Raw genomic sequence first — 13663 nt, 5'->3', positions numbered from 1 at the left:
GTTTTTTTGTCTTACATTCTAAGATTAAAAGCACAGTTGAAGCTACAAGTTGCTCATATAGAAATGAACAGTACAGGTATTTATGTGGTCTGACTCTTTCTTCTGGCACAATTTATGCTTGTATATATCCTCTTTTCTTCACTTGCATATCAATTGTACTTCTACTGTTTTCAAAACATTCATATTCCATCTCAGACAATCTGTCTTTGGATTTTTCTTTTGTTTAGGCTTTATTACATTGCCCTATTTAAATTTGTCCAGACACAAGGCAAAAAAAAACCCCTTTCAAGAGACTCTCCCTGCTCATGCATTTTGTCTAGAGGGGGGCTGGATGGCTGTGTGAATTAGAATTTTAGATCCAAGCCTTTATTTAAATTCTGTCTGCTTTTTCCTAGACATTTGTATATATGCATTGACACCACAGCAAAAGAAAACACACTGAATCAATCTACCAAATTCATCCATTGCTTAGTCCTTATGCATGCACCATGTACCTGCAAGTTCCTAGCAGAAAATTCCATTAAAAGGGAAGCAAACTGTTAGTCAAATACATTCTAACTTTCTCTGGAGTGTCCATGCTAATCCTACATATTTGCATGCTACTCTTTTCCTCTGGTAAAACTGTTTTTGTGTCTGACATTCCACTCCCTTACCCTTCACCATTACAAATTAATGATGGAGGTGTTCTCATAGTCTGATGCATTACTGGTATGATGTGTCACAGTCTGGTGTGTTAACTAAACATGCATTTTTAATTTCATTCTCCTGATATAAGTCAGAACGTGGGGCAACAAGATCACTGGTATTACCCAGTAGAATTTTCATTCATACATACATGTATGTATATATATATACACACACACGCTTACATTCCATGAACCTCTTATTTTAAGAGTTCATGTCACAAAAATCCTTCATGCTATTTCACACCAAGATATTCTATTTCCCTATATTCTCCTTGTATCAATACCTCCTTGTGTTCTATGTTTTAATGTGTTATGTTTATGTTTCTATGTGTAAATGTTTTACACAGCAAGGCTTCATTCTTGCAGAGGACACTGAGGGGAGATCTCATTGTTGTCCCACTTACCTTATGTGGGGAAGCAGAGGGGAGTGCTGTACTCTCTGATGACCTATGATAGGAATGGCATGAAGGTGTCAGGAAAGGTCTAGGTGGAATACTAGGAAAAAGTTCCTCACTCAAAAGGTGGTCATTTTGAGTGAAACAGGCTCTCAAGGGAAGTGTTCACAGCACCAAACTGACAGAGTTCCAGTGTTTGGACAATGCTCTCAGGCATATGGTGTGATTCTTGGGGAGATGCAAGGCCATGAGCTGGACTCAATGATCCTTGAGGGTCCTTCCAAATCGGGATGTGATTTGATGATTCTTACACTCTCCATAATATAATCATATTAATGACATAGAATAATGATGTGGTACACATAAACCCAGATATTTTCCTCCTTAATAAACTCAGAGTCACAGTCTGCAGTAAATACTATTGCTGTTCCTCTCTAAGTGTTTAAATGCTCAGTGTTACGCCGCTTGTACTGTCATAAACACTCAGGCTCCTTAGTTCTTCCTAGCTAATGGTATTGTCTTCCCACTTCCTTAAAACTTCTTACCTTTATACCTGCAGGTATCTTTAGCCCTCTTCTACTTTTCCTACTGTGACATTTTTAAACAGAAAATACATTTCCCAAAGAGTAAGTTTTAAAAACACATTTAGTAAGGCCTTTCCCCACTATTTTCCATTTAGATGCAAACTCTGTTTTTCTCATATAGCCAGTTCTTCGAACTGGGACTCACACAGCAATCGAGTAAGTATTAATTCCTCACTTTAATCCAGTACATTTCATTTGACACTATACCAGATGTTTTATAAATTATGGGATTGCATCTGTTTAATGTAGCTTGGTCAAAACCAGAAGAAATAGTAGAACAGAGGAATGTGACATGATGTCACTGGTATATTCAATTTGTACTATTTCCTTCCAAATCCTTTGAGGTTGAATTTGTATGCTTCGGCCACTCCAGTAACAACCTAACAGTACAGAATTTTGGTAAAAAATCCATAATGCCCTATCTTACTTCAATATAAATGCATCCTTTATCTTACACTAAACACAAGATTCAAAAACACCTTAAAATATTAATCACCCTTTCTAATGGATAAAGAAATAAATATTTTCCACTTTAGTTGATCCAAGCTTTTAAAATAGTCCTCTGTATGAGTTTCTTTATCCTTTAGTGCTTTGTCCCTTCTAGTATCTTCTTAGTGTTGTGTAATTGACCACTGGAAGCATAAAAGTGAGTCATTTCACTGACTGAAAAAATTTCTGCAGGTAACGCAGTTCAATTAGTTTCCATGTTATCATTATTGCCAGTATTAATCTATGCCAGCAAAATGCATAAGATTCATTTTCTTATTTTCACTTCAGGAGGCAGTGAAGAGATATTGAATATTCAGAATTTAACCTTTTATGTAATGCATTTCAGTTTAATGCATCAACAAACAAAACTGATATTGATGCACTTAATCATTGCCAGTGCTATTTTTACCTAGTTTTTATGTATTAACTCTCTGAAAAAAAATATTGATTCTTACCATTAGAGTTTACTCTTTCCTTCAAGAGCAGTTTTACAGTCCCAAACAAAAGCAAGAAAAATTATGAAGTTGTATGTGGGTAAGCTTGAGCTGTATGTAAACTGAAATCTCCAAGTAGACAGAATGCTAATCTCCATAAACTGCACATTTTACTTACTGAGAGTTTAAATAGACTTAGCATGCTCAAAATACTTCCATCATTTTTCTCTGGGAAAAAATCCACATCACTTGCAGCTTCAAATTAGTCCTGAAACAGAACATAAGGAAGAAGAATTGTCTTTTGGCATCTATCTACTCTCCTTTGCAATCTGGACAGAGTTAGGGTGCAGGTTAGCTTTCAGTCTGCTATCCCTAATACTCAGTACAAGCTAAATAATTCTCTGAATATAATTTCATATACCTCACCATGAAAATAATTTTATAGACCTGACAATGTACAGCCACTTAATGTTACAGAAATTTCTTTCAATTTTTTCCCCTCCAAATTAAGTTCCTATAACTCTATGTTCTCTAAACCTACACATTTTTCACATATTCTGCTTAACAGAATACTTCTTGTACATATTTACTTATTCTGCTCTCCCACAGGCCATACACCTAGATAAGCAATAAAATCCATAAATAACTATCTTGAAGATTGCTGTAGACTAAGTTTAATTCCTCTAGCTGTATATTCCACACTTGACACAAACTATCCTTCTCATAACACATTATGTTCAATATGTATATAATTTCACAGAAAATCTTTTTACTTCCTTTTATTCCACTCTTTTCACTTGCTCTTGGATGCTGCCAACATGAATGGCTTTAGATTTTGAAACAGTTTTATTGCATATTTTCTCCTTTACAGAACTTTGACATGTTACTTTGCAGTCTGTTCATTTTTTTAATACTTTCTTTGAGTGTTTATGACAGCTTACATCAGGTTCAAAAATCATTATTTGAACAAATGTGTTCAGTAAAGCTACTGACAGTGCTCACACTTGCAGAAGACAGCTTGATATGGCTAATTATAACAATCTAGATTCTTTCTTCTAATAAGCCTTTGACCAAGGACTCTATGCTAAAATTAATACTCATTCTTTTGAAGGTTTAGATTAGGTCAAGTGATACTTTAAAGACTCTTCTTTAAAATATAGACTGCATTCTTCTCTCTCCCTAAGATTTACTTTTGAAAACTTTTCCAAAAACACTTCCAGAGACTTTGACAAGATTTTCTCTTTTTAAACACATGTTTCCATCTGATGATGTCATTCCTAATTCTTTTTCAAATATCTGGTCTTAATATCACTGTGGATTATAGGCCTTCTCTGATATTGAAGTCCTCAGCCCATAATTACAAAGAAAAATTTTTGCATTTCAGCTATTTTATTTTTCAAATAGAACTTCTAGTAGGTTATATATTAACCCCCCCCAAAAAAAACCTGCTGTATTATTCATTATATTAAAATCTTCTATAACTAAACTACATACTCAAAATGTTGCACATGTTTCAATGCTAAAATGCTGACAAAAATAATTAGAATTTAAATGTCAGTGAGTGGGACCCATTCACATGCAAGAGAGGATGAGGTGGAAGCCATGGGTGATCCCAGCACACCAGCCAGGAGACAATAGCACAACACCTGAAAGCTGTGGGCAGAGTAAGGCTGCACTGTCTGTTCCAGACAAATTGAAACACTTGACTGGCTTCAGAGCCTGCCTAATGAATCTAGTCAGGTGATGGGGCCAGAAACATGATTGGAAACATGATTGGAAACTACTCATCCAGAGAATTTGAGAAAGCACACCTCCAGCATAGTTCTGCCAAGGAGGGGGCACCTGGCCAGCCTTGAAATGTGGACCCGCACTCAGAATCCAAGGGAAGCTGCTCAGGACAGTTAATGTGACATGATGCACTCTGGGTCCTGACATTTAACTAAGAGACTTTTTCAAATTTCTGAATCTATTTTGGTATTGTGACCTAAATATTCTCCTATTCTCGGTTCAGTTAAGATTTGCATTAAAGAAAAGCTTAAACATAATAAATCTTGGATGTAAGAACCAGATTTTGAAAATAGAAACGCAAAAAGTAATAAAATACAGACATGAAAATACAAAGGTTTCCCTTGGTCTCATTCGCTAAAGTTTTCTGTATTGGAAGTTTTCATGTAGCCTTCTAAAACATTCTCTGCTATTGAAGTTCTTAGCCAACAAACAGAATATAATGACATTAATTTATGCCATTATCAAGCTGAACATTTGTAATATCATTTCAACTGTCTTTTCAACTTGAACATTTTCTTTCCTCAACTAGAAATCTCCTGTTTCCTCTTATGATTATAGTTTCTCTTTAATTTAATTTCTTTAGACTCAAAGAATTATCCAAAATTTTATTCAAGTTACTCAACAACCAATCTGACTGCTTTTTTGTAGTCTTAGCTTTTCATTTGTTTAAACACATTCATCTTAAAAGTTTTGTTTCAACTGGGACTTTGCATGTAGTCTAGAAAGCCATTATAAGAGTTTTGCATTTGGGTTTTCTTGTTTGTTTCGTTACGTTTGGTTGTTTCCCCCCTCCCACTCTCTCCACCCCCCTTTAGGCTAGAAAAAAACACAAGCAATACTTTTGTATAGAGAAAATAATTTGACAGAGTTTTAAAACTTAACATTTTGAAAATATCTACAAGTGGTATTTATTTAATTGTTGTGACTGTTGTATTATTTTTAGAGCTTCTCATTTATATTCTTTTTCTGATATTTATCCGAATAAAAAATTCACAATGGAAAGAGTGTAGAAATTAGTTTGATTACCAGCTCTTCAAATTACTATATATATCAAGAGGCAAAGATCAGGTAGCTGTGTAGAGATCTTTGTTTCTACACAGCTTCCAAGCCATCCTGTATCATCATTTCTAGATATGTGTAAAAGTGAGGCATCTGGATAGTATTTTTTTTTAAAGAGATGGTTTGATATTAAGCATGTAGTCTCTGCATACTTACTTGCTTAAATGAAGGCCAACTTTTCTTGGACTATTAGCTAGTTACCTCCCTCAGCTTCATAATTCTGTCCAAACACTGGGGAAAACAGGGAGACTTCCATACTCAAGTACATGAAGGTACACTTCATGTTGGAAGGAAATTTTTAAGTGTAGTACCTTAAGAATGTATTTAAGAAAGAAAGGGCGAATGAGAGCATACATCTGGCAAACTTACACCATTACCAGAGTTCTGTGATCAGCTAGGAGCCTTTCTCTTACTATCTTACACCTGCTCTCAACCTTGAATAATACTGGTCCAATAAAACCTTGACTCATTCATCTAAATGAATAAGTTTCTTTTTTTCCAGTCAAATGTCACAAATATGAAGTCTCCTATCAGTGAAGAACTGCCATATAGCATCTCTATCAAAACAGAAACAAAGGGACAAGGACAAATACATTAAATTAAAAAGTCTATTATTTAGTCATTAATGATGTACTACTGTATGATTCAGTTGCATCTCATCCAGAGGCAATTATTTCTAATACAAAAAGTCCATAAAATAGTCCCATTTCTCCTGCTTTTCATGAAGCTATATCTTCCTAGGAAAGTGACATTCATTTCATGAAAAGAGTTTGTAAAATAATACATTCCTCAATGACTGTTACAAGTACAAGCTTGGTCAAAATAAAGAAAAAATTCATTTTCTGCTATGTCGGACTGTAAATAACAATGGTACCACCATTAGCAGTAAAGGCTAATTTTTAGCCTTTATAAATAGAAATAATATTTTTATTTTATTATTTTATTTTTATAATGTTTTTATTCATTATTTTATCTTTATTTTTAGAAATAAATTTCTCTAATCAGATAAAGCATCAGTCTCAAAGGTGTGAGATTTGGAGAGAAGCAACAAGTCAGCCATTGCTCAAAGGTAGTCAGGAGTTTCTTTTTTACACAGAGATATATAACATTTTGTCCAATTGACAGCTGATATGGAGTTTGTTTCTAATTAACTACCTATCACTTTTGCTAAGTTTTCTGATCTTCATCCAATAAACTGTTAGGTCATGTACACACATATGTCTCTATTACAACTTCAAGATTTTTAACTTACTCTATGAAATCACACTACTACAGCTTAAAACCCTTCAGCATCTGTGGAAGTTTCTGTTTTCCATTTCCCACACTGCTACACTTAATAACATGCACTGTCATCTCTTCACCTGCACATTAACTTTGCAACACAAATACGCAGTTAACAGAAATGAACATTTTAAACTCTAAATCAGATCAACGTGACAAGGCTCTGTGACATAAGCAAAACTGAATCCTAAAAATCTGTTAGGGAAGTTGTAGGAAAGTGCAAAGCCTCAAAAGAGTTTATAAATCAAGTAGTTCTCTCAAAGGGAATATTTAAAATACATTTCTCCTCTGTGGTCTTTTCTCAGGAATGATACATCAGTGAGAGAGTATGAGCTGGGAGGAACAAGATTTTGGCAGCAGAATTCCTACATTAGTCACAAATGTGTTCCTCATTTAGGACTGCTTGCCACCATGGGGATCCTCATGAACACATAGCAACACTTTAATTTCTTTATCACCTGGTGACCAAGAACACAGACAGTCTAGCAGATGGATGTGTACAAAAACAAGCCAAAAACTCAGCACCCATGTCAAGGTGAAGTATTTCGTGTGGAATCTTATCCAGCTACATCAAATGCAGTCTTGTGATAAATTACAACCTCAACATGTTTAGAATTATTACAGACTAAAGTTAGTTTAATTCCCAACAATTCTAATAATTTAGAACTATCGTTTTTTAACAGTTCCTAAGGAAGAGAGCAATTCAATACATTCGCACACTTTTTGAATTGTTCATAAGAGCCTTCCGCAGACAAGGAGAACTTCTCATTTGAAAAAAAAAATGTACATGCAAAAAAATCTAAGAGGCATAGATAATTTTATACAGATAGAAATACTGTGAAACTAACAGATGTAGTAAAACTCTATGTAAGATCCTACAAGAGAGAAAGGTGAGTTTGTTTTAACATGAAACACTTTTATTCACTTATGCTCTCACATCACCATCAACCACCAAAAAAATTGAGTCCAAGTAGTCTGGCCTACAGCATCAAAACATGTATCCTGTGGTCTAGTAAAGATTAAAAATTACATTAATAGCAAGTGACAAGAGTTATCCAGTTCTGCTTATCCAGGTACCATCAAAATCCAAACATACTTGAAATTTTGTCCATCTGATGATTGCATAACTAGACATACTCCTCCTTTCTCCATTCATATCAATTTAACAAATTTCTCTTTCTCTTCTGTTACAGATCTCTACTTATAACATTGATGCCTGATATTTTAGAATTATGGTGTGCTTAAAAGGGTCCCAGTTACCATTCATGAAATCCACATTATTCTGACAGTTGCTCAATCTCACTTAAGAACATAAGACGTTCTCAGAATTTTGTGCTCTGTACAGCTGATGGCCTGGCCTGTTATTTCAGAATCACTAATAATTTCTAAATATTATTTTATTTTATGATCTATTTAGAATAGCCACAACTATAAAAAGCTCATGCTTCTGATAGGCATAGTCCTAAGCATTGTCATTAAAGGATTAAATGCAATTAGACTGTCATGTAGTTCATAATGGAACGATAAAAATACATGATCAAAAGAGTGCCAGTCAGATTATATAGACTGACATATAAATTAAACTCTGTGATCATTTGAGCTCAAAAGAGTATTTGATGGTTATGCCACTACACAGAATTTATGAGAATAAGTGAGTGCACCTATGCCCAAAAAATCTAAGCGTACATTATGAAACAAAGAGTGTACTGAAGCTAACCACGGTGCAAATAGTTTCTAAAACCTTCTTGGATAAATTCTGCTACACATATAATTTTGAACTCATAAAACTGAGGGGAAAAATAACATCCCAACAGAAATAATCACATGAATTTTACTTCCATGAGCCAATAGCATTACTGACATGAACATAAGAAGTGATGTAGCCTATCTTTTAAGAAACCAGTGAAAACAAACATGTGTATTTGCTTTCGAATTTTGAAGTTGTCAGAGAGATCAGTTCAGACATACTGTGATTATATGACCACAAAAGGAGCCTGCAAGTGCAAGTGACTCAAAATGATAAGGCCTTTAATTCTGTTCAGAGCCAATCCCTATACTTGGAACAAATGCAGTCTTTAGTGTCCTCCTAGCATTCATGCATTATGGAATTAGCTCTATAAACCAGTAGAACAAGGTTGCTGAGAATTTTTCTTTCAAATAATTATTTTAGAGAATTCAAAAGGGAAGCATTTTGAAGTATTAAATGGTTAGACTAACTTTTGCTTTTGTTAGTGGCATGAGCACTCATCTCCAGTACTCTAAAGGGTTCTGCTCCTTGAATGGCTTCTAATGAAACAGAAAGTTGTAAATCTCTTTCTGTAATACATGTTACTGCACACATTTCAAGATACTTGATTCCTCCCTGAAGATTGCAGGATGAATGTTAAAGCAACTACAGCTCAGTGCATTAGAGCAAATGTCAAAGTGGAATAATGGACAGAGCTATTAAATACAGTATTGTCAGAATGCAGCTTGTCTAGGACTCATTCTGTATTGTGTATGAACTACAGAAACACATATATTATGGTATACAAATTGCTCTGAATAGACCACTGTGTAAATGCAATCCATTAACATTCCCTGCGAGAGGGTACATTCTAACCAATTTATTTTAAAATAATAATTTAAAAACATCCATTACACTCTTGTTAACTTTTGACTATATTACTGTTGATAACCTCCACTTGTAGCTAAGTATATTGGCTATTTCCTTTACCATTTTCATTCTTTTGTAATTTAATTCAAATCGTGGTTAAGATCAACAAAATGCCAAACAAGGGATTCAAGAAATGTAGTATAGCTCAGTTCTTGACCTTTCCTGAGTATTTCAGAAAATTGCAGAGACAGAAAAGTGCTAAATTCTGAAATAGTTTCAACAAATATTTCTGCCTAGGTGTATAAACAAGCCCTTCCAAGCTCTACATTTCTAACTACTATAGTTTGTCTCACAGCAAGAAGCATTAGCTTCTGCTTAGTACTGCATTACATTGCAAATTATATGAAGCTTATATATTTCACCAGCCAGTTCACAGAGGTTCCCTTTGGACAAAACAAAATTGAATGATTATAAAAGAGCGTATTTTCAACCTCTCTTTGCATTGTACTCCTAGTTTAAACTTCATGAACAGATTTGTAGGTTCTCTCTTCTCCCTCCCAAGACAATTACCTTCCTTTATTTTTTTTGGATTTTTTTTTCTTTTGAATCAGGAGGAAAAGCTGCACAACAGAAGTTATGGAGTCATCTAGAAAGCCTAATTCACCTACACTAAGCTCGTTTTGGGAGAAAAACCTGGTTGACATAGACCTGAGCTACAAATGTGATGATTGAGGTTCTGTGACCAGCAACATTCTTGTTTTAATGAACTCAAAACATGTAGAAGAGACACGAACTAGCCAGCAAGCTCCAATAAACGTCTGCAATTGTTTTGAAAAGATTTTTTTTTAAAAATCTTGGTTTCCACTGAGATAGAGTTAATTTTCTTCTTAGTAGCTGATGCAGTGCTGTGTTTTGATCAATGGAGCAGTGAGCAACTGTACAGTGAATTTCTTATTTCTTTGCAGTAAATTTCTCTCTCTCTCTCTCTCTCTCCCCCCCCCCCATTTCATTAAAATTTTGTTACTTTTATTGTTATTGTTGTTATTGTTATGAATATTTTTCTCATTATTGTTGTTATTATATTTTATGAAGTTTCAATTATTAGACTGGTTTTATCTCAGTACATTGGATTTACTTTTTTCTTGCTATTTTCCTCCCCACCAGGGTGAGGGTAAGAAGAAGAGGCTGTGTAATACTTAGTTAATGGCTGGGTTGAAACCATGACACATTTTCACAATAGAAAATTGTATAATCTCTCAAAAAACAAAACCAACAAACTTTCAAAACCATAGTTAAAAGCTTATTTAAAATCTCACACATTTTAAAAATGCAAACCTTTTCAAACTGAAATAGGTTGTTTTTTCTGTTTACTGGAAGTAATTTTTAACATGTTTAATAGGAAAAAATATTATCATGTAAATTGTTAATAACCAAAAATGAAATATTGAGCTTCTAAAGGGCTACTTTTGAATGATAGAAAAATGACCATAACTATAGCATAAACTTTCTGTTAGACAAAAATTAAAAAGGCATGTATATTACAAACATTGACCTACTTCAAATATTTCAGAATAGGCCTTCAGTTATTTCAGTGTTCCGTCATTCTCATACAGAAAACCCTGAAAAAGATTATATCACATTTATTTAGGTTGTATATTTCCACAGGAGGAATTCTGCCCTCCATTCAATGGATTTGTTCTGTTCCATCTGAGGTAACAGACTGTAATTTAGTCACAGTAAGGTGCTAAGAGAGATGAAAAATTCCCCTACAGCTTTGTTTCACCACAAAATTGCACTAAATGTTCTCTAATTCTAACAGAGAGAGGTTTGGTCATAAAACCACTTAAATGACAAAGGGAGAAAATGTGTTTTTCAGCCTTTCACATTTCTTATAACACTGAGGAAGTCATCCATCTCTGCTGAGATAACCGAATTTAGCTATGTGTCACGATGTATGAGATATTCCATAAATGAAAGCAATATGGAAAATAGAACCTCTAGATACTCACTTTTTAATTCAATGTTCAGTCCATAGATTGCCCAAAAGATCAAGACTGCATTGCAATGTGAAGATGCATCCTTCCCCAGGATACCCAGAGGTCTAGTGAACATAAAAATCTAAAGGAGCACTGTTTGAATAAATAAGCACAGAAATACAAACTGGGAAAGATTACCAGGAGCTATTTGCCCCTTTAATTCCGTTCAAAGCCAAAGTGGTGTATTCGGTGAAGCTGACTTCTGGGAAGTCAACTTTTTCTCTCTGATGAGAAAACTGCACTGAGAGTAGGAATGAAAATCCCCACCATACTTATCAAAAGAAGGAATATCAATCAAAATTACTTAAACATGCATACAGAAGTATATGATATCTGCAATCTTAAAATTTTTAATAGACCTTTTGGGTTTTTTTGTTTCAGTCCCTTGTAATTTTCAATGATGCCAAACTATACCCAAGAAATATGTAGGATGTTCGTGTTATTGCATGAAGTCTGCTTTCCAGTAGTTGAATAAGTCACTTTACAATGTTCACTAAGTCACTGGTTTTTTTGACTGTTGATGAAAAATATTCTGTAAATGTTTTTAGTTTTTCTAAGCAAATACACCATCATCACAGAATAAGCAGAAAAATAAATTTTGAATATATAACAATAGAAAATTCAGAAGTTCAGTTTATTTTCAGATTAGATAACTTTCAAGTACCATTTAGCATTACCAGATTTAGGCAAATTATTATTTTTTACAAACAAAATCACTACATTACCTTTTGTAAAACGCTGTTAGAGACACTAACACCTGATAATTAATTTTACTAGAGTAAAACACCTGATAATTAAAGAAGATTGACTATGTAAAATTGTTATTTCATTTCAAGTACATAGTTTTAACTCTTCTTTGTCACTCAAACATCAGCCTTAGTAGATATGAAGGTAGGAATGGGTAATTAATAAGATAATTCCTATGATAGTTGCATTTGACCTAAATCTACTGGCCTCAGAAACACTTGCAATTTGTCAACGTTCTCATTTATAAATTTTAAAGTTGCTAATCATGACTTATGTTACATTTAAAATATATTACTTTTGGTTTGCATTCATTTGCAAAGATTAATATCTGAAATCTGCTATTTGCCAAAGGCAAATAAAAAGGCAACATAAACTGGAACTATCTCTAAGCTGTTTAAACAAAGCTCTCTCATCTGAAGTAGTCTCATTTTCACGGTGACAGGAACCAATAGTGTTAGTCATGTCCCATTGCTACATATCAAATTAAGCCTTTGAGGTATAATGAAACACATACACTGAAAATTAATATACTGTGAGGTGTCATTTTAATGGAATGAATGAATAAATATAAAATCTTATTAAGGAAACTTCATTCCCATTCAGGTGGTCTTGGTTCTTTTCCAAAGAATTTCTAAAGTTTTTATGATTTCAGTAATATCTTGAAAAAGGAGTAGCTACAGAAAAGAGCTTCAAATATCTGTGATCATTTTAGCATACCTTATTATATGTGAAGGAAAAAAAACAACTTTGCTGCTTTTCTGATGTAATCTATCAAAACCTCAAAATTTTATTCTTTTAAACATTTATAATAATGTTAAATTAGATGTTATAATAAATTTGTTTTATTCTTTTTAAGAATAAAATAAATCAATAAACTAACATTACCCAGAAAAGGGACTGGATTCTTACAGTAGGACAGTAAGACAATGATTCAATTCCCCTTTTTTGAAACCTAAGATAGGCCACACCAAACAAACTATTACTGAGAAAACATTTCACTGTGACTTAACCTTTTCAAAATATAATTTGGTGTAATTTAGTTTGTGCATTTCCACACCTTCTCTTCACTCAACATTTTTACCTACACACCTCATTTTTACTCATTTTTACTCATTTTTACTTTGGTTAAGCCTTCCATTTATTTTCTGATTCCTCTAATTCCTTACTTTTTTCCAACATTGCAAAGAATCACTAATACTATATTTGATTTCATAATTCAAACACTACCTTTCCTATTTCCATTAGGTCTTCCACTTATTCTCTGTATTCAGCTAGTCTTAGAAATTCCTCATTTGAAGTCCTATTCATCCATCTCTAACTCACTTGCACACACTATTGTCCTCAGGTAAATAAATGTTGCCATGATATCAGAATTTGAGTTGAAATTAAATCAGTTTAAATGGGAAATACACATGGCAAAGCAGCAGGGCTTATTTATACTATTTTTATATCACAACTGTCCCTTCTGATATTAATATTGTCAGACATAAAAGGAATACTACAAATCCAGTACATAGAATCTTATTTGATATATCAGTCACATACTACAAGTAACATTTACTTTCCCC

The 13663-nt window shown here is 33.6% G+C and overlaps 1 long non-coding RNA gene across 1 annotated transcript in view; it reads right to left on the bottom strand.

Moving 5' to 3' along the window:
* Nucleotides 1-211: 211 nt before the first annotated feature.
* LOC147655641 (uncharacterized) overlaps nt 212-13663 on the bottom strand; it is a 37502-nt gene continuing 24050 nt past the window's right edge. The window contains exon 2 of the long non-coding RNA XR_015289538.1: nt 212-2856. This is a non-coding gene — a long non-coding RNA (uncharacterized LOC147655641). The remainder of the gene's footprint in view (nt 2857-13663) is intronic.

The sequence above is a fragment of the Cyanistes caeruleus genome, chromosome 1, assembly GCF_971803275.1.
Source record: "Cyanistes caeruleus chromosome 1, bCyaCae1.hap1.1, whole genome shotgun sequence".
Taxonomy (NCBI): Eukaryota; Metazoa; Chordata; class Aves; order Passeriformes; family Paridae; genus Cyanistes; species Cyanistes caeruleus.
The sequence above is the reverse complement of the archived record's forward strand: the minus strand, read 5'-3'. Positions and strand labels throughout refer to the sequence as shown.